Here is a 20269-nt window from a genome sequence, read left to right as displayed (position 1 = left end):
TAATAAAAGTCGGGCCTGGGATATAACTCAGTGGTACCACACCTGACTAGCACGAACAAGGCCCTGGGTTTAATCTCCAGCACTGGAGAAAATAATTGTGTTAAACTGAGGTGGCAAGGAGAGCTCAAGAATAAATCTCAGAACATCCCCCCTGCCCAGCCTGGACCAGGAGCAGATTTTGAACCCAGGGCCTTTGCACTGATTTACATCTCAGTCTCTGTCTCTTTCCATACATATGTCAAAAGCAACAACAACAAATTTTTTTAAATTTTGAGACAGGGTTTCACTAAGTAACTGGCCTTAAACATGCTATTCTCCTGCCTTGTCTCTTAGAATGCTGGGATTACAAGCATGTGTCACTATGTCCAGCTCATACTACTGGTCACAATAAGAAAGTATGTGAATTGTCTAAATTACCATAATGCAATAAAATGCAAGCTGACTCAGACTTTACAGGCCTAGAGGTTGGAACACTTAGCTAGTCACAATGCCAGGTAGTCTTCAGATAACACACTAAAGATATAGCGTTTTCTAAAAAAAAAATCATTGAAAAGCATGTTGCCATCTACACCTATGTGAGACACAGTACTGTACACTGCATCTATACTGCTGTATGTGTGGATCCAGGTGACATCAGATACAAGGGTGGGTGTCCAATAGATTTCTAATCACTATCTGATATGTTCACCAGAGCTGAAATAGACAACCAGTCAGAAGGTGGTAAAAACCTTTGATAAATTCCCACTTGATTCATGGAAAGGCCACTGAGCAGTCTTCATTTTCATGAAAACCTTCACATTTTGTAAATTTCTAATACGAAAGCATTTATAGATAAAGAATTATATAAGTAACAAAGGCTTATTAGAAAAAATTTAGAAAAAATAAGCAGAAAAAGTCACATTCAGTTTGATCACAGAATACAACCAACATTAATTCTTGGTGACTTCCCTAGTCTTCTCACTTGTCCTGTGTATTCTCAGTTTCCCCTTGGTCATAAACACATCACATCTATGATTCTGTATCTCGTTCATTCAGTAATATTTTGTTATAAGCATTTATCCAGAGTGCATTAACTTTATAACTCACTTTTAAAGACTGCTTTATATTCCACACTAGTCTTAGGAAAGAGGCAGGGAAGGGTAAAACCAATGATGATTCATAGTATTCCACTGCATGGATGAATCATAGTTTACTTAACTACTGCCAGAATGCTGGACATTTAGGTTGTTTCCAATTTTTCCACTCCTATAAATAGTTAGATGGACCAAGTCTGTTCTGTTTGGACCCATGTGTCTTTTTGCTTGTTTTTTTGTTTTTCTTCCGGTACCAGGAATCAAACTCACGACCTTGCGCTTGCCAGACAGGCACTTTGCCGCTGAGCTAAATCCTCGGCCCCAAGTCTGTTCTGTTTGATAGTGCCTGACTGTTTCACAGAGAAGGCACTCAAAGTTAGTATGGAATGACCAACACGCTTTGTGATGAAAATTTCTGTGTATAAAGCATGCATATATATGTATGTGTTTGTCTGTCTACTCCGATACATCAGATTATTTCCTAGAGATAAATTTCCATAAGTAAAAGCCTGGACAAATTCAAGTCTAATAGTTGGGCAGTTTGCTTGCTGAAAAGGAATTAATTTGTAAGTCTAACAGGGAAATATGAGAAGGCCCCAATTCACTATACTCTTACCTAAACTGGGCATTATCTTTTTAGGTTTTTTCCTATTATGATTGATGAAAAAAATCCTATTTCACTATAAATTTTAATTTACAGTTTTTAGTATTAGGTTGCACATTACTTTAAAGTAGTTTTCTAATAATCATTAGTACCTAACTCAAATTTATTCCTTGAAGGCTAGTTATAGGTAACAGCAAACTAAAACAATTACTAGAATAAATATAATAAGGTGACACAATACAAAGCCAGTATCAAAAAAAAATCAATGATCTCTTTTGTACTCATAGCAATTTGAAAATATAAATAATTCCACATATATAAAAATATGGAAAATATTAGAATGAAATTTACAAAAGACATGTAGCCCTCTACACTGAAAAGTACAATAGGTTGTTTAGAAAATTAAAGAGAACCCTAATAAATTAAGATGGCATGTTTATAAATTGAAAACTCAATAGTTTAGACAGTTAATTTTTCCCAAATATATCTACCTAAGGGCCGTTTTCTACAACTAGTCTATAAAATTTTCCTTAGCTAAAATAACCCTGGGACAGCTTTAGCTGTTTGTTGATCCTAAATTAAACTTTCTGAAAGCATTCTGTAACAACTAAACAAGACACAGAGAGGAAAAAAACATGCCAAAAAAGGATGACGTAAAGAACATTGTCAATAAAGAACATCTGATGAAGACTGACAATGACACTTCACTTACTAATCTGAATAACTCTTTTTCATAATTGTTAGCATAATGTGGAAAGTGTTCCTTGGAGGAAAAAGTAACACAGTTTTCCATTCCTTCACCGTATCTTTGCTGGAGGAGGCAAGAATGGTGATCAATCATCTGCTCTCAAGGAGAGAAAGCAGAAATGTGAACTGAGGATTTTTAGGGGGAAGCAACTCAGAACAAATCATGGAATCCGTCAATTACAGTACCATGAAGTGCTAAATGAGATGACAATTGGAGCTGCTGGAACTCTTTAAGCTTCAGTGAGGATTGTTTTAAATGGTGAATGACCTTAGACCTTTGTGCACAAGCAAATGACTACTGATCCAAAGCTGCTGACACCAGAAAGCCTGTCCACATCACTACCTGCAGATGAGTCACAAAGAGCAGACACCATTCTGTGATGCTCCCCAGCTCCACTCTACCAAACTGCTCCAAGTCAGCAACTTCTTACTTCCCAATCTACACAATCCCCTTCGACTCTCAAACTGCTGGATGTGATTATAGACTCCTGCTGGCAGCTACAGTTTGACTTTCTAGTTCTTGATCCCTTTTTTTTTTCTGGTAGAATTCCTATTTCCAACTGGGAAGCTGCTCCATGTGACTGCTTCTTGACTATATCCCTCAAAGTGGTAGGTTCTATGCCTGCTATTCCTTCTTCATCATTATTACCACCTCAGCCATTACCAATGTCATTATCATCACACTACAGTTCAATGAATGAACTAACATTCATTGAGAATTTAATGTGTCAGACACATATATATTAGCTCATTAAAAGACATGCCCTATGCAGTACTGTATTTCTCTCATCTTAGAGTTGAGGAAACTGAGGCACAGGAAGATTTGCCAAGATTACACAGTAAGTAGCAGAGCAGGGATTTGAACTCAACCTGGTTCAGGAGTTCAGGCTTTTAACTGCCATGCTTCACTGCCTCTCCTACTCAGTCTTTTTTAGTCTCTTGTTATAGAAACTCGTTCAAGAAGTACACCTGATCCAGCAGGGCCAATCAGATACATGGAAAGTGGCTAGAGATCCTTCTTTTGTGATTTATGCAAAAAAGAGCTTTGCTGACAAAGTTTCAGTTTTCTGTGCCTGAAGCCAGCATAGAATCAATATGCAGATTTCCTGGTTACACAGAGCTTTTTGCTCCGGCTATATATGAAGTTAAGTTTCTGCCACAAACAGTCCTGGAATTTTTCATTCTCTTGCTTTGTAGAATACTTTCTTGGCTCCCTTCCTTCTCTGACCATTTCCTTTGGATCCCTTTCATGGGCACATCTCCTCTCCCTTAAACACTTGTACCCAGGGCTCAGTCCTCCTTAGCACTTCACAATTTTGAGAATCTGCTCTTTTTGACTATCACTGCTTCAGAATCCTCCTGATAATGAACCACAATTATTCGTCTAAGTGTATCATAACCCTCTGAATACTAGGGAAGAAAAGTTGAAACCACTGTGTAATGGAGAAGGTAAAATAGATCTGTAAAAATTAGGGCTTTCTTTTTTTTTTTTTTTTTTTTAAGACAGAAGCTGCTGCTTCAACTACCCTATGCCGAGAGTATACACCGCCACTTCCTCTCCTCAGTGCAAATGGACAGAAAACTAGCCTCTGCCAGAAAACTAGTGTAACATCTGTCTGAAACAAATGTACAGATGGTGACCCCAGGAAGAGGGGTCCAGTTTCCCTTCCACAAGGAAGGAAAGGAGCCAAGAATGGCCAGGGGATAAAACAGCACGGAAATTTCCTTGTCTGTTGTCTCACTCTCTCCTTCTCTTTCTTCCTTGCAATAAAAGCCCTTGCACACTTGTTCAAGGATGCAAAGATTTGAGGCAAAGGCATCCTTGTCTCCCTTAGCACTAGCTTTGAACCTTTTTCCTTTCCACCAAGGTTGCCTTCCATGTTTCTTGGAGAGCAATGAGGAATATGGACCAGTATGGCTAGTATGGCTAGTAACAACTGCTTTCCAAGTTAACCTTGGAATATGTCATCTTTTTCTTCGCTGAAAGCTATTATCAGGTAACTGTTGCCCCAGATCATACACCCTAAGATCAGCTGCTGCCACTAACCCTGGTTTCAGCTGATACTGGTCAGGGCCAACACAAGGTGGCAGAGACCTGTTTCTACCATGCAGTTGACCTGTATTTTCCTGGCTTGTGCCTCACAGGTGGAGGCCCAGTAGAGACTGCTGTACACTGCAAGGAAATAGGTGGCTTCAAGACCAAGAAAAGACCATGAAAATATTCTGGATCAGTCACTTGCAGAGGAAAACTCTGGATAACAAGAAAAGCTACCACAGCAATGTCACTGCCCCCATTCACATGACATAGAGATTCTGAGGCAATCCAGGGACTAGCAAATGATTGGCTTGTGGAGAGTCTGGACGACACCATGAAGGAGGAAGATTATCTAGCTGTCAAAATTGTTTTTCTTTTGGAGTCAATAGAGAATTTTAATGGATATGAAGAAGAGGAAGAATTTGTCAGAAACTTTCTCTTCCACTGAGAGAAGCCAGGATTTCAGTGGGTTCAAAGAGGAAGGAGACCAATGATCATGACTCAAGGATACAAGATGGTCAAAAACTTTTAAATACAGCATACACAAGGAAAGAGATCTGCAGTCGAGGAACCCAATGCTCTCTGCCTAGCAGAGGTTCCGCAGTATCCTGATAGCATCCTAGTAGCATCCATCGCTCTAACTGCTCCAGGCAGGCTCTATACAGAGGTGCCTGAGTGAGAAATGACTACAGTTCACACAGTAAGCACTAAGTTTTGGTGACAAAAGATATGAACAGGAAGGTACACGTTCAGAGCGGGTGCAGCTAATGCCTGTTCTCAGCCAGGCCTTGGTCTACCTGCTTGCACAGTTGGTCCAACCTGTAGTCAGTGAGACACTGAAAGCCCACAGCCTTTCAAGGAACCATCTAAACATGAGCCTAGCAGATCACCTTCAGGTATCCCAGTCTTAACTGCTCTGCTCATCTTTAAGGTTTGGTCTTTTTGGGTGAAGTAAATTATTTATGCAACTGTCAGGTGGGCAGTTTGCTTGGAATGTTCTGAATTACGAGGCAGTTGAGTCAGGCAGACCCTCTAGGGCAGTCATTTGACCACAGAGGTCATGCTAGGGGCAGGGGGAATTTGGATTTCCTGGGCCTTCGGCATGGGGAGAGAGGCTTCATCTGAGCAAAAGGCATTGCGTTTGGGGTCAGAGACTGAAATGAAGAGTCAGGATCTGGACCTTACTGTTTTATTCATTATATTTACAGCAGGCATATATGAAGATTATTATTTCTCCACATCATTGCATCCATTCATTCATGTATTTATTTAAGTTATAGCCATCCCAGTGTGTGTGAAATGGTATCTCACTGTGGCTTTGATCTGCAGTTCTTTAATAACTAATGATTTTAAACATATTTTTATGTGTGTATTATTAGTATTTTTTGGTACCAAGAATCAAATTCAGGACCTTGTGCTAGCCAGGAAGGTGCTGCACCACTGAGCTACATCGCCAGCTCTTTATGTGTGTATTATGATAGTGTGTGTATTTTTGGAGCTATATCTTTGCAAGTTGTTTTTTTAATTTAAAAAATTTGGTTTTTTTAACCTTTTAATAGTTAGTGTTCTGCCAGGTGTGGTGGCACATGCCTGTAATCCCAGCACTCAGGAGGCTGAGGCAGGAGGATCATTGTGAGTTCAAGACTAGCCTGGGCTACAAAGTGAGCTCAAGGCCAGCCTGAACTACATACTGAGACCTTGTCTCAAAAAAGAAAAAAAAAAGCAAAGTTAGTGTTCTTTATATATTCAAGGTACTAGACCTTACCAGATAGGAAATATGACTAGCAAATGTTTCCTTCCATCATTTGGGTTGTATTTACTATACATTTCTAGATGATTTTCTAAGTTACAAATGTTTTCTATAAAATATTACTTATCTATTTTTCTGTTTATGGCTTATGCCTTTAGTATTTAAGAATTCACTGCCCAAAGATCACAAATATTCACCTTGCTTATTTTACTTGTAAGATTCTGATAGCTTAGCTCTTACATTTAAGTCTTTGATCCGTTTTTAATTAACTTTGTATTTGGTGTGAGGTAGAGGTCCAACTTCGTTCGCATTTTAGGTATCCATGTGTTGAAGACTCTTCTTTCCCCACTGAATGCCTCTGCTGCCCTTGCTGAAAAACAATTGTCTGTAAATAAAGGGTTTATTTCAAGACTCTCTAATCCACTGACCTATATGTCTAACTTCATGTCAGTACTATATGCTCTTGAGTACTGTAGCTTTTTAGAAAGTTTTAGAAAGTGTGATTCCTCCAACCTTTTTTTTTTTTCCCTAACCTTTCATCCTATACATTTCCACCTGAATTTAAGATCATCATGACAGTTTGGGCAATAAAGACAGCCCAAATTTTTATGTGCAGGGGGGTGCGGGGAGCCACTATTAGTGAGCTAATGTCTTCGAAATCTTTATCTCTACCCATGGAATTTCCTCAAATGTCTGGCCGGAGTACCTAACTGCCTATAGGACATATCCTTTTTTATGTCTGATAAGTACCTCAAATTCACCATGTTCAGAAACAAAATCATTATCTTCTACCCCAAGCATGTCTTCCTCCTGAATTTTCAATCTTATTAACAGAAGGTTATCCATGCAGTTTTCATCATCAGAAACATGAATGTCATTAACTGAACTGTTTTCCCAATCGTCATAGAAAACATATCTAAATACTATGAATTCTGGGGCTGGGGATTTAGCTCAGCGGCAAAGCACCTGCCTGGCAAGTGCAAGGTCGTGAGTTCGGTTCCCAGTACCAGAAAAAAACCAAAAACCAAAAAAAAAAAAAAAAACTATGAATTCTGCTAGAGGTAGGGGAAAAATAATGAACAAGAAACCATACTCTTAAGTTCTGTTTAATTGGCAAATGCAACACAGTATAATTACCACTGTTAATTAAAGATAAATTCAAGGTACTAAGGAAAACTAGTCTGCATTGGTGAAGGGTCAAAACAAAACACTTCTTGGAAGCAAGGCCTAACATAATAATAATTTTGTTTTGTAAGGTGGAGGGAGTAGGGAGAGGATGAGACAGTAAAACAAGAGGTAGAGCGTTCTAGCAAATGGGAATAACATTTGCGAAAGCTAGAGATGGGAGGACAAAGAATGGTAAAGTACCATTACACTAGTAACTTTCATTTATACTAATGCAAAGTCAGGCATGGTGCACAGACCTGTAATTCCAACTACTTCAGAGACTGAGGCAGGAGGATTATAAATTCCAAGCCAGCCTGCGTAACTAAGTGAGACCCTGTCTTGAAATGAAATGAAATGAAATGAAATTAGGCTGAGGATGTACCTCAGTGGTAGAGTACTCGCCTAGCTTGTGCACAGTCCTGGGTTCCAGCCTCAGTAGCAAAACAAAAAACATAACTTACTAAAGATAGGAATCATGCTAAACACCATAAATACATTATTATTTCTGTTCCTTACATCAAACCTACAAAATAGGGATAATAATTTCATTTTTACAGATTAAAGAAGTTTTAGAGTTAAATTATTTTTACAAGATCATGTAATTAAAAAAAAGATAGAACCAGCTTTGAGCTCCAAAACCAATACTATTTCTAACAATCCATGTATCCTCTCGACTCTATTTTTCATCATTCATATCCAGTAAAATATTACATCCTGCTATTATCACATTTCTTAAATGTCCTCATTCTGTCTATATCTCTCATTAGAAACCTAGTTAATTATCTTTCATCTGGAGCCTAGCCTCTAGCTCTAATTGCTTTCTTATAAAAAGTATGTGTATATCCCATTAAGTCAGATGGGAATTAACTCACTTTCCCAACAAGAAATCTACAAGTTACCTGTATATGTATCACGGAAGAAATACTACTGCTCTTATCTGCTTCGTACATTTCTGTACCTCTAATGCAGAGTGCTTGATACAGTTGATTGAATGCATGCTGTTACTGTGAGAAAAGTGTGATCAGACTGTTCTAAGGTGCCTTTGAGAATGTAGCACTCTGGGTTAAATGTGAATTTCTGGAAGAGAGGAAAGGGTAGAAGTTGGCTCTAATCTTTCTCCGTGTGACACAGTTAATTTGTTGTAATGATGGCCTACCTGGGAGGTTAGCAATCCCTAAACATCATACCTCTAGGAACACACACTATTTGTCAAACTTGCCTATTAAGAATCACCTTCGAGACCTATAATATTCCCAGGCTTTATATTATATGTATCACATTCTCTTCTATTCAGAATCTCAAGGGGAAGGGTCTGAAAATCTGTATTATACATGAAGAGTCACAGTTATTCTTATTGAAAAATTTGAGGGAGATTACTTACAAGCTTTACCTATTGGGTTATTATTGGCTTGGTGGATATCAGTGTCACCATGAGCCCCTAGCTCCAAATCAGACATTCCAGAAATCACTTAAAAGTCATCCAAATATTTCACTAGTTTTTATTCCAGAACCATTGGAGGTTTCCAGTGATCTCATACAACATGTCATACATGGAGTAGACTCATTCTCAAGAAAGGATCTGATTTTACTAACTTGGTAAAAAAAATTAACGGTACCAACACAAGCTCAATTCATTTGTGAGTCTTTGCTGTGACACACTATCGGCTTTCATCATTTTTTTTTTCTTAAAGCTATTAAAGAATCAGGATTTCAACTTCTCTTTCAAAAAATCTACTTCTCTTACCTATTACTTTAAGCAAGCAGATGCAAAGTTTTGAAGAGTTTGTTACCCTCCCCACAAATCCCCGCAAAGTTTCTTCTGCATATATTCAGTAGGCTGAAAGCTGACAGGGCAAAGATGAATAAATTTCATAATTTCCTTCTGACTAAGGAATTCAAATGACAACTGGCAATTAAAATGAATTATAGAAATTAATACTCCTCTGACAAGCACTGATCCAAGAATATGTGAGCCTTAAAGGCAAACTCACTTGTGGTCACAGTCCACAAAAACCAGAATTTCTAAAGTGTCAAGTGATTATATAGCCTCAAACTGCAATCTTAGCTAACATCAAAGACAGATCATTGGGAAGGTAAGGTGAGATGAGACAAACAAATTAGGAACATGTTGGGAGAATTGTTTTAGATTTGTTCCTCAAAAAGTAATGAAGTGAAACAGAACAGTGAAATTACACCTAAAATGACATGGACAAAAAGTCTCTCTTCCTCACTGTCTTATTCAAGCAGCTTCTCACGGACGTTTTTCCAAGTGAAGACAAACAGACAACATACATCTCAGACCAAAATGACTTCCCTTGTTCCACAAACTGCTGATGACAGTAAAGAATCAGACTTACCAGAGAAATTCATGAATGAGAGAAACGGACATCTGGAATCACCCTGACATCGGTGGATGTTTTTTTTTTTGGATCAGTAACTTAGCACAGAGGCCGGCAAACTGTTGCAAATCCAGTCCACGAGGCTACTTTTGTAAATGAAGTTGTCTTGGACTATAGTGACTCTCACTTATTCACATATTGTCTATGGCTGCTTTCTTACTACAAAATCAGAGCTGAGAGGTTTCAAGGTTACATGATCCCCAAAGCAGAAAATATTTATTATCAGACCCTTTACATAAAAACTGATACAGAGCACCATGTGCCAAAAGTGAAGACTGAGCTAACCCTGCTGCCATCATTCCTCCCCTACCATACTGCTAGGAACAGGTATAAACCCTGGCCCTCTCCGTCAGCCTCAGAAAGGCAGGGCTGACTGCCCCGCAGTCAGAAAGCAGGTACACCAAACCCCTGCGGAAGTGAGAACTCAGCACTCAGTCACAACAGACAGCTCTGCAACTCACTGGTTTGGCATATCACTTTTGAAAGCCCCCAACTCCTTAGTAAAATGCCACCTTCAAGTATAAAAAGTTTTATTTGGTGACATAATATCCAAACATGTTCTTTTTCTCTTACAATGTTTCTATCAACTGAAAAAAATTTCAGAAACATAAGAGCTATAAGCTCCAAAAACATAATAGCTATTTTGGTTTGAGCTACTAAGTCACTCAAGAGATTTTTTCTTGTTTGCTTTTGAGACATCTTGTCATGTGGCTCAGGCTGGCCTGAATGGGAATCAAGTGATCATCCCACTTCAGCCTCCCAAATAGTTGGAAATGCAGGCATGCACCATTGTGCTCAGCTTTGCCAAGCAGGTTTTGAAAATGTCCTTCTTTTCCTCTCAGGGCCAAACATATCAGCATAATTTAACGTATAAGTACAAGTTATAAGAAAACATTTTAAAAATTCTAGTGCCAGGAGTGGTGGCGCACGCCTGTAATCCCAGCACTCTGGAGGCTGAGGCAGGAGAATCATTGCGAGTTCGAGACCAGCCTGGGCTACAAAGTGAGCTCAAGGCCGGCCTGAACTGCATAGCGAGACCCTGTCTCAAAAGAAAAAAAAAAAAAAAATTCTAGTGCGCAAAACGTCAGATATGTTTTAAAAGCCCACATTCTTAAAGTACATCTATGTGGACATTTATGTAGCCTAAAGGATCATATTTGGATTTAAAACTATGGTTTCCCTATGAAGAGATTCATGCCACTCAAGGACTGTTGTTTGATTCTTGAACTTGCCTGATTGAAAACTAAGATTATATGGAGAAAATTTAAAAGCTGGTATCTTGTAACCATTCATCTTTATATTTTTGTTCCAACTATTCTACCTTTGAGGTCCTACCAAAATAACACTTTTATAGGCAACATCTGTTAGGCCTCAAATTCAACATTCCTGCTAGCGCAAATCTATAAAACACTTTGTTTGCTGAAAGGGGGCTTCAAATGCCACACTCAGCTCTCTATCTAAATCATGGGGTTAGCACTCTAACATTAGCTAAACCTAAGCCATGGTTAAGGCTCTCCAGCCATGCTATCAACAGAAGAAATGAATACTTTCATGACCAAGGTAACCCTTAGACTCCAACTGAAAGGGGGACAATTATTCGTGGAGGCCTTCTTATGATCAAAGCTATCATAGGACTGATGACTTTGATAAAAGAGTTGAACCCAAATACTCTGAAGACAATCTTATGAAACTGTCATCATGGTAATGACGGGGTCCAAGAATGCTCTAGTTGAAAATGATCTTTTCTCAAGAATATCATTGGTTGGTCTTGAATATGCTTAGAAAGAAAGAAAGAAAAAAAGAGAGAGACATACAGACTGACTGGGGAAATACCAGCAGGAAATTCACCAGAATGTTAACAATAATTTTTCTGAATAGAATGATTATGACAATTTTTTCTTAAGCAGAAATAACTCAGCTTTATAACAAGTATTTTAAAATCTTCTACCTTTTACTATCTTGAAATGAAATGCACTGATATGAAATTTACATAAATCATAAAAATATAGAAATAAATGCAAGTAATTTATAATGAGATATATATACATGAAAACACAAACACACCTTAGTGTTGGGGATTAAGTGAAGCCTGGACCTTATGTGCTCTGTCACCGAGCCACATTCCAGCTCCTAAATATGTATTTTTAAATGTGTTAATTCTTAGGCCAATCACACTAGGCAGCATAATGTAGTCAGAGGTTTGGGTGCATCACAGAAGTAGCATGAAGACAGAGGTCAAATGCAGGCCTGTAGAATGTGCTGGATATGCAACCATTATACAAGACATACTACTGTCAATGATGAGTAAAACTGAAGTATAATTTCTCCACAATTTATCTGTTAATTAAGTTTTTAGAACTGTTCCCTACCAATTGAGTTTACACATAACATTGGTTTTAGATGCAGATACACGAGTTTTTCATTTATCCAGGGAAACAATAAAAGGTCAAGCAAGCTTTAGGCTCATCGTTTGATACAAGACATCTTAGGCAGTTTAGCAGCTCTGCCCTCTTCCACCAAATGCATCCACATCTCCCTTGCTGTGTCCCCTGAAAGTACTCCTACAAAAGTTTACAGCTCCTCCAGATAAGATCCTGCTGGTTTGGAAAACCACTATTTTATACTTTTTTGAACTTCATAAATTTTCTCTAATGAAATCATAAAAAAAGAAGACATCAGAATTTGAAGTTTATTAGTATCCTTCAACAAAAACACACAAGGTCACATGTATTTTTGATTGCTAACACAAACTGATGTCTCGAAGGCACCTGGAAGCAGAATGAAGAAAGCAGAAGAAAAAAAGTCAAGAGCTTCACTATACTGTCCTTGGTAGTTGGATAAATCTACATCTCTGGATAAGATATTTCAATGAAACCCAAACAGATACCTTTAAGGTCAGTTTATTCTATCTTTAAAAAGATTTCTGATTAAAGCAGAATTCACTGATGTAATGGGACACTGGGTCCAATTTTACGGTCTCCAAGGAATACATGTGATCTTTGATTACTGAGATTTCCTTAGCAACAGCATGACCTAAAATTAATAAAGTCCATAAAAGGATGATGCCAAAAGAAACTTTGTTCTTAATATGGTTTACGTAGCTTGGGCTAGAGCAAGGCACAACCCATATTTAGAAAATCACAACATCTGCAGTATTTTAAGAAACTACAGTCACAAAGCAAGAGCAAATGTACAGTGAGAAGAGAGATCCTTCCAGGTCTGCGTGGAGTTAGCCACTAGAGAAGATTCTTTAGTGCAGCCTGATAACACACGGAGTTGGCTAGCTGCATTCCCCAGTCTTCATTCTCCTTTCCTGGACTCCCCACTGTCATCAAGGATACAAATTCAGGACGGCTTTCTCCGTGAAAAATGCCTGCCAACTCCCAAGGGCTGCGCATAACAGCACTGTTTATAACAGCCATCGCTTATTAAATCTATCCTTATTTTTTAATATTCTTATGAACATTACATGTTATCAAACTTCTCAGACTTTTCAAAACCTTCCTTCTCAAGTTAGGGACAAGCTAACTACTTTTCCATCCCCCGTGCTCCACCCCTCACTCCCTCCCCTCTTTCTCATCGGTCTAAAGATAAACAGGTTCTGAGGAGAACATCCACATTTTACTATCTTTCTAACTCTGTCAAAACAATAGAGGTGCATTAAGGAGGGGAAAAAAAGACTGGTTGTTCTGTGGTACACTGCAAAAAATTACTGCAAAAATAACTAAAGTCTATCTGATAGCTCACCTACCATGCCTTTAAACTCAGTCAAGCTGTTGTTCTATCTGGACAGTGCAGTCTCGTCTGGGAAATACCTTACCATATTAGGCAATCAGGCCTCAGAGAGAGGGGAAAGCAAAACAGACCTAGGATTTTACCTAAAAGGAAAATGGCAAAGAACTGCCCAGTGGTGGAAAGCGGACAGAAAATTGCTGGATACTTCCCAGCAGATCAAGGGGCTTTGCAAGATTAAGTAACAAGATTTAAAAGTACTGTTTGAGAGAAAAGAACCAGCAAATAGCCAGAATCAAAGCTGTGAAAAATGAGAAAAAATAGAAAAAAGAGCTATTATTTACTTAAAGAAAGAAGGTGAAAAACAGTAAAGATCTACAAACCAGAATTGTTGGAAGCACTGGCAGAAAGGTGTAACTAGGAGGGGTAAATTAGTCATAAAAATAAAAGCCTGTTTGATCGTGGGAGAAATTGGCAGGGATTTGATTTACTCAGGAGCTCAGAAAGTTCCAAACAAAAATTGAAACATTTGTTCCTACTCTTCCCCTTTCTACTCACTTTTCCCCCTACCTCAGCAATCTGTTCTAAAACTTATTCCTCAAAAGTTTTCACCTATATGTTAGAGGTATGTTGGAGACATACAGAGGAATCTGGGCTATCGCTCTTACTCTCCAAATAATCCATTTTTAGGGTAAATAAACAACTTCAAAATGACATAATTCTAAGCTCAATGAAAGCATTCCAAAGCTTTATCCTTGTCTGACTTAGAAACTCACAGATTTGGAAAATAATTTTAATTTTTAATCCAGAGCATCTCGTCCATGGGCCTGCATTCTATATTATGCTGGTGGTCAACAATTTATGAGTATATGATACAAGATATATAACAGCTATCAAGATTTAGTTGAGTGAAACAGACTTTTTTTTTTCTTTTGGAGAAAAACAGGGTCTCACTAAATTGCCCAGGCTCTCAGAATGGTGGAATTATAGGCATGTACCGCTAGGCCTGGTAATTAGATGGTCTTTATAGTCTCTTTCAGTTTTAAAAATTCATTCTATAGTGGCCATTCTAGTCATCACCGAGATAAATCAAATTTTAGTACACAACACCACCTACAAAGAAGTTTATCAAAGAAAAATTCTTAACTGAAACGGAAGTATTAGTCAAACATGTAATGAAGCTGAAAAGAATTCAGCAAAGCAAAGGGGACCAAAAGGTGTGTCAACTTAGCAGATCATGTGTAGGCACAGTTAATCAACAGAACCCCTCTGCTATGATAAAAACAGTTTCATGATATCCCTGGGCTTCAAAGTCTTCTGGACAAAGTTTGCAAAGAGGTAGTGATTTTTATTTTAGAAGTTGTCAGAGGATGCTCTGGGACATCTAGCTCTCTTGCACCACTATGTAAAAGGCTCAGCAGAGTTCATGTGTAACATCCCTTTACAAGTTGAGAATAAATGTTAAAACAAGAACAATAACAAACCTAGGCATTGTTCTGTTTTGCTTTTGAAACACAGGGGGAAACTGCATTCATGTTTTTGGTGTCAAGTGCCAGGATCCCAAAGTCTCCTACGCTGGTTCTTTCTTTTCTCACTTTGAACTCTGGAGTGCCCCAGGGTTTGTCTTTGGGCTGCTCCTCTGTATGCAATTACTCTCCTGGTAAGGTTATCCAATTCCATGGTTTTAAGTACAAGCTGTATATCTACTGCCATCCAGGTTTACATATCCAGCCTGAACCTTTTACCAAAACCCAGACTCCTATATCCAACTATTCTTGTGAACTTTCCATATAAAAATGTCAATAAAACTTTTTAAATTTAACACTTCTAAACCCGAAACTAAATGATTGCTTTTGTTCTACCAAGTCTATTTTTCCTATAGTATTCTCCATCTCAGTTTCCTGAAAAACCCACCTTCCATTTTCCTTAGCTAAAAGCTTTGATGTCAAAAATTACCTCGTTGTTTTCTTGCTCTATACTTAAAGGCAAAGACAAATCTAGGTGGTTCTAACTTCAAAATATATCCTGAATATGACAGCTTCCTGCATCTTTTCTGCCAGCTATCACCTGTGTCCAAACTACCACCTGTTTTTCCTGTATTATTGGAATAGTTTTCTAACTGATATTCCTGCTTCTACAGGTGTCTCTTCTGAGTATATTCTTCAACATGGTAGGTGGAATGATCCATTAAAATATGAATGTATCACGCTTCTACTCAAAACTCTGTAATAGATATCTTATACATTCACTTAAAAGCTGAAGTTCTCACAATGACTTACAGTCTATACCATCTAGCCCTGCTGCTCATTCTGCTCCCGCCACATTGGGTTTTGTCCACCTGTCCTCAAGCATGCTGTTCCCTCTGCCTGTAACACGCCCCCACCATATGTCTGATGGTTCCCCACTTCCTGTAATCTAGGTTCTAATGATATTCTGTCACTAAGGCCTACCTGACCACCCTCTTTATGTCAACTTCCTGTCCACAGTGGGACTTTTGATTTCTTGCTACTCTATCTACTATGTATGGCTTTTCCACAGCACTCATTACCTGTTAATATAGCATTTACTTTACACAGTTGTTTTATTGTCTATCTTCCTTAGCAGAATGTAAATTCCATAAGAACAGAGTTTTTTGTTTATTGTTACAGCCCCAGTATCTAGACAAATGCTTAACCATAATAGGGATTTAAAAGCACTTGTTGAAGGAAAGAACAGGAAGACATAAAAGGGAAGGCAGGACAAAATGGAAAATGTATTTAGTGGCTTTTAGCATTAGAAACATTTCTGAGGCATTTATTTTTCATTAAAGTTCAAAATCAAACTTTGCTAGCAAATTTCAGCTGTGTTCTTTTACTTAGTTTGAGAACCTTACACTGAATTTCTTGGAACATGATACTAACAGATCTTGCCACTAGCACATCACCAGTTATCTAGGACAGGTACCTTGATATCCATGAAATAATAATTCCTTAATAATATCTCCTTTACCAATGCATTTTGAGGGATGATTAGTAATCCAATCTGCTAGTTCCATTCAGGATAAGGACAGTCTCATTACCAACTTTGAGGGTAAGGTGTTGGTCGCTTTGTTCAGATTGAGTACCACCTCATTTTCCTAAAGCAACAGAGATCCTGCAAGGAGTGGAGTGGAGAACAATTTCCTGATAAAAGTATGAAAATTCTTACTTCCTAACCAATATAACCACCCACCTATGTCAAGGACAGCAGAACCATGCTGATGCTCTCTCTACCCACTGAATCTTGATACTCTGAGTAGACTTTTAAGTTGTCCTTCAAGAAGATGTTCCTTCGCTCAAGGAGGTGAGATGCTACTAGCAAGTCAATTCGAACATGTAACCTGCTGAGTAAAAAAACCAAATGGGTGAATGGGTGTGAAAATGGACATAAACCCTAATTTCAGGCATAAAAAGATTCCCTGATGAAGGGAATTGATCACCTAGCAGAGATTTTACATGCAAAATAATTATTTACTTCTCTGGACTACAGTTTTAACTTTGTGATGATGTTCCTAAACCAAGTTATTTCTAAAGTCAATTCTAACTCTATGATATCAAAGGTTGGGATGCAGCTAGGCTTGGTGCTGTACATCTGTAATCCCAGCACTCGGGAGGCTGAGGCATGAAGATCACCAACAGTTCGAGGCCAGCCTGGGCCACATAATGAGCTCAAGTCCAGCCAGAACTATGTAGCAATACCATATCTACAAAACAAAACGACTCCCAAACCAGTTGGAAGGCAAATATCTTTAGCTACACTGAACTGGGTTCATTTACAATTCCTTTAAAATGGAAGCATTTTATCTTAGCTTGGCTTCTTTAAGACACTATTCTGTTGCACATCAACATGTTTTCTGTTGACCACTTGTGCCCTCTAGTGATAAATTTAATTATACAACAGAATTGGTTTGGGAAATAAGGCTGCTCCAGGGAAATATATAAATGGAGGAGGGTAGGGCAGAATGCAACAAATAAAGCACAACATAAAGCAAAGGGAAGGCAGGCCAAAAACGCAGGGAAGAAGAGATGGCAATGGTCATCACCTTCCATGATGTGACTGTGTTTCTTCTGCAGCAAACATTCTATGCCGTTTCTACTATACTAGGTCCCCACCTTGTCTGCAATTTTGCTTTCCATGGTTTTAGCTACCTATGCTATAGTCAGCTGCTGTCTGAAAATATTAAATAAAAATTTCAGAATAACTCAGTTTTTTAATTGCGTGATATTCTGAGTATGAGATGAAATCTCCTGCCATCCTGCTGTGCACTGTCTGCAACATGAATCATCTCTGCCCAGCAATCCACACTGTACATTCCACCGCCTGTTCATCATTTCATAACCTTCTTATCAGCTCAATCGTTAAGATATCAATAGCCAGGTATTTGTGTTCAAGTAGCCCTTATTTTACTTAATAACCCCAAAGTGCAAGAGTAGTGATACTGCTGATTTAATTATAATAGATAATTATTACTGTATTTTATTACTGCTAATACTTACTATACCTAACTTATAATTTTTTGTGGGGGGGGGTTGCTGGGGATCGAACTCAGGACCTTGTGCTTGCCAAGCAGGCGCTTCTGCAGCTGAGCTATATCCCCGGCCCTCTAACCTACAAATTAAACTTTATCATAGGTATGCATAGATAGGAAAAAGCATGGTATATTTATGGCTTGCTACTATCTGCAGTTTTAGGTATCCCTTGGATATTTGGCAAAGTATCCCTGAGGGATAAGGGGGGCTACTCTATAGTAAAGAAAACATCAAATACACTCTTGAATATAAAAACAAGACTGAATCATTCAGGCATGATTGAAATAACCTCTTCCTCAAATTAAGATTCAGATTCAGTTTCTTGACTTAGCAAGACAAAGGATTTCTTAAGATTTTCAGAGACTGTCACATACCTGATACGGAGAGTGAAACAGAACTGTTTTGAACATATCTGTCAAGGAGGTGCAAGACATCAAATTACATATTCTTTCTTGGTCTCACTAGCTGATGATTTACCGACGGGGATAAGTTTTGACTAAAACTACATAGTCTGTTGGGCGTAAGCCAGGTCCCAGTCTTCTCATCGTGTTCCTTGCTCTCCAGTGTCACTAGCATAGCGACGCCTGACTGGCCGCTTCATCATCTCCTCTACAGGGAGCAACCATCAGGGCCATTCCTGGCCATAAATCTTACAAATTTTGTTTACATTGTTCTAGGTACATAAAAAAGGAAATGAATTTCATGACATCAACAGAGATTTAGGTTAAACAGCAGAAAAGCCTTCTTAACCATATTGTTATTACTGACATATGTGTGAGAAATTAAAGAATCTTCCTTTGAAATCTTTAAAAAGTGGGGGGAAACTCTGTACACACTTGAAATCACTTTAGCTTTAACCTTCACTAGACGCATAAGACAAAGATAATAATACTGAAGTTTCCTTTCTACCCTTAATGATGACAGGATGATTCCATATATACTAACAAACAGGTAATGTTAACCAATAGCGAAAGAAGAAAGAATGGTTGCCTTTCAAGACAGGGAACTGACTGAAAAGGAGCATGAGATTACTATTTTTTGGGTTTTTTTTTGTCTTTTTTGAGACAGAGTCTTGCTCTGCAGTTCAGGTTGGCCTTGAGCTCACTTTGTAGCCCAGGCTGGTCTTGAACTCACAACGATCCTCCTGCCTTAGCCTCTCCAAATGCTGGGATAACAGGCATGCACCACCATGCTGGGCTCTGAGAAAAGTTCTTACAGTGACAGAAAAGTTCTATATGTTGATTTAGGTGGTGGTTGTATATGCAAATGTCAAACCTTGCCAAGTGGTTCATTTAAAATCTGTCCATTTTATTGATAAATTATACCTCAGGTTTTTTTTTTTTTTAAACATGTATCTGAGTCTTGGGAAGAGTGAACTTTAAAAATAACAGATACCATTATTAAGGAGTGGGCTAAGAGAGAAAAGGGAGCTGGTATGACCTCAAAAGCAGATCAAATTTATGGAACAAAAATTGAGAAGGAAAAGAACTGCCCAGGCCTCTTGCCACAGTTCATACTGATGAGCTAACAGTGATGTTTCAATAGACTTCCCCTCCTCTGGCTCATTTATTGCTGCTGCAGAGTCAATTCTATTGTCTGATGTCTGGATGTGAAAGTAGGGAAGCAAAAGTGAACAAAAGATTCCTGAGAGTCTGATGACTGTCTTGAATTAGAATTGTGGCAATTTACACTAGGCCATCACCAGGTACTTTGCTCTATGGGCCCATATAGACAATGGCTTCATGCCTGCTAGCATTAAGATAAAAGAGGGCTCAGGGGAGAAAAACAGATAAGAGTTTCATGGACATAAACTGGAATAATGAAGCAAGCCAATATAAGACTAACAAAACGGACTTCTCACCCTGTGTTGACTCAGCCTTTCCTTCTGTGAGCCATGGGTGGGGCTAGAGACTGGAACCCAGAGTGTGCTTGTGCCAACCCCCACTGACTACATACACTCAAGTCACCAGTCTAGAGGTAACGGGCTGTCATTCTTTTCGATTCACAATGGAGTCTGTTTGACACATGGTAAACACTAGAAGATGCCTTGAGCAACTGACTGAGTGCACTATTTTTCAGCCTAACAAATGACTTTCAGGCCATTCTCAAAAGTCGCTGCAGGGGCTGGGGATTTAGCTCAGCGGCAAAGCGCCTGCCTGGCAAGCGCAAGGTCGTGAGTTCGGTTCCCGGTACCGGAGAAAAACCAAAACCAAAA

General features: G+C 38.6%; 1 protein-coding gene across 12 annotated transcripts in view; it reads right to left on the bottom strand.

Annotated features, from left to right (window-relative positions):
* Window positions 1-20269, bottom strand: part of Ppp1r12b (protein phosphatase 1, regulatory subunit 12B) — a 231207-nt gene that overhangs the window by 65574 nt on the left and 145364 nt on the right. Inside the window, exons 20-21 of one of the 12 annotated variants that reach the window (XR_001236900.1) lie at window positions 16718-16868; window positions 6199-6579 (exon numbers count right to left, since the gene is read on the bottom strand). The exons of 9 other annotated variants lie outside the window; for them this stretch is intronic. The gene's annotated coding sequence lies outside the window, so the exon portion shown is untranslated. Of the gene's footprint in view, window positions 1-6198; window positions 6580-16717; window positions 16869-20269 lie in introns of those variants that run through there. 2 more of the 12 variants (XR_259520.2, XR_001236901.1) reach the window with 2 other exon arrangements.

The sequence above is a fragment of the Chinchilla lanigera genome, unplaced genomic scaffold, assembly GCF_000276665.1.
Source record: "Chinchilla lanigera isolate Chin_1 unplaced genomic scaffold, ChiLan1.0 scaffold00005, whole genome shotgun sequence".
NCBI classification, from domain to species: Eukaryota; Metazoa; Chordata; class Mammalia; order Rodentia; family Chinchillidae; genus Chinchilla; species Chinchilla lanigera.
The sequence above is the reverse complement of the archived record's forward strand: the minus strand, read 5'-3'. Positions and strand labels throughout refer to the sequence as shown.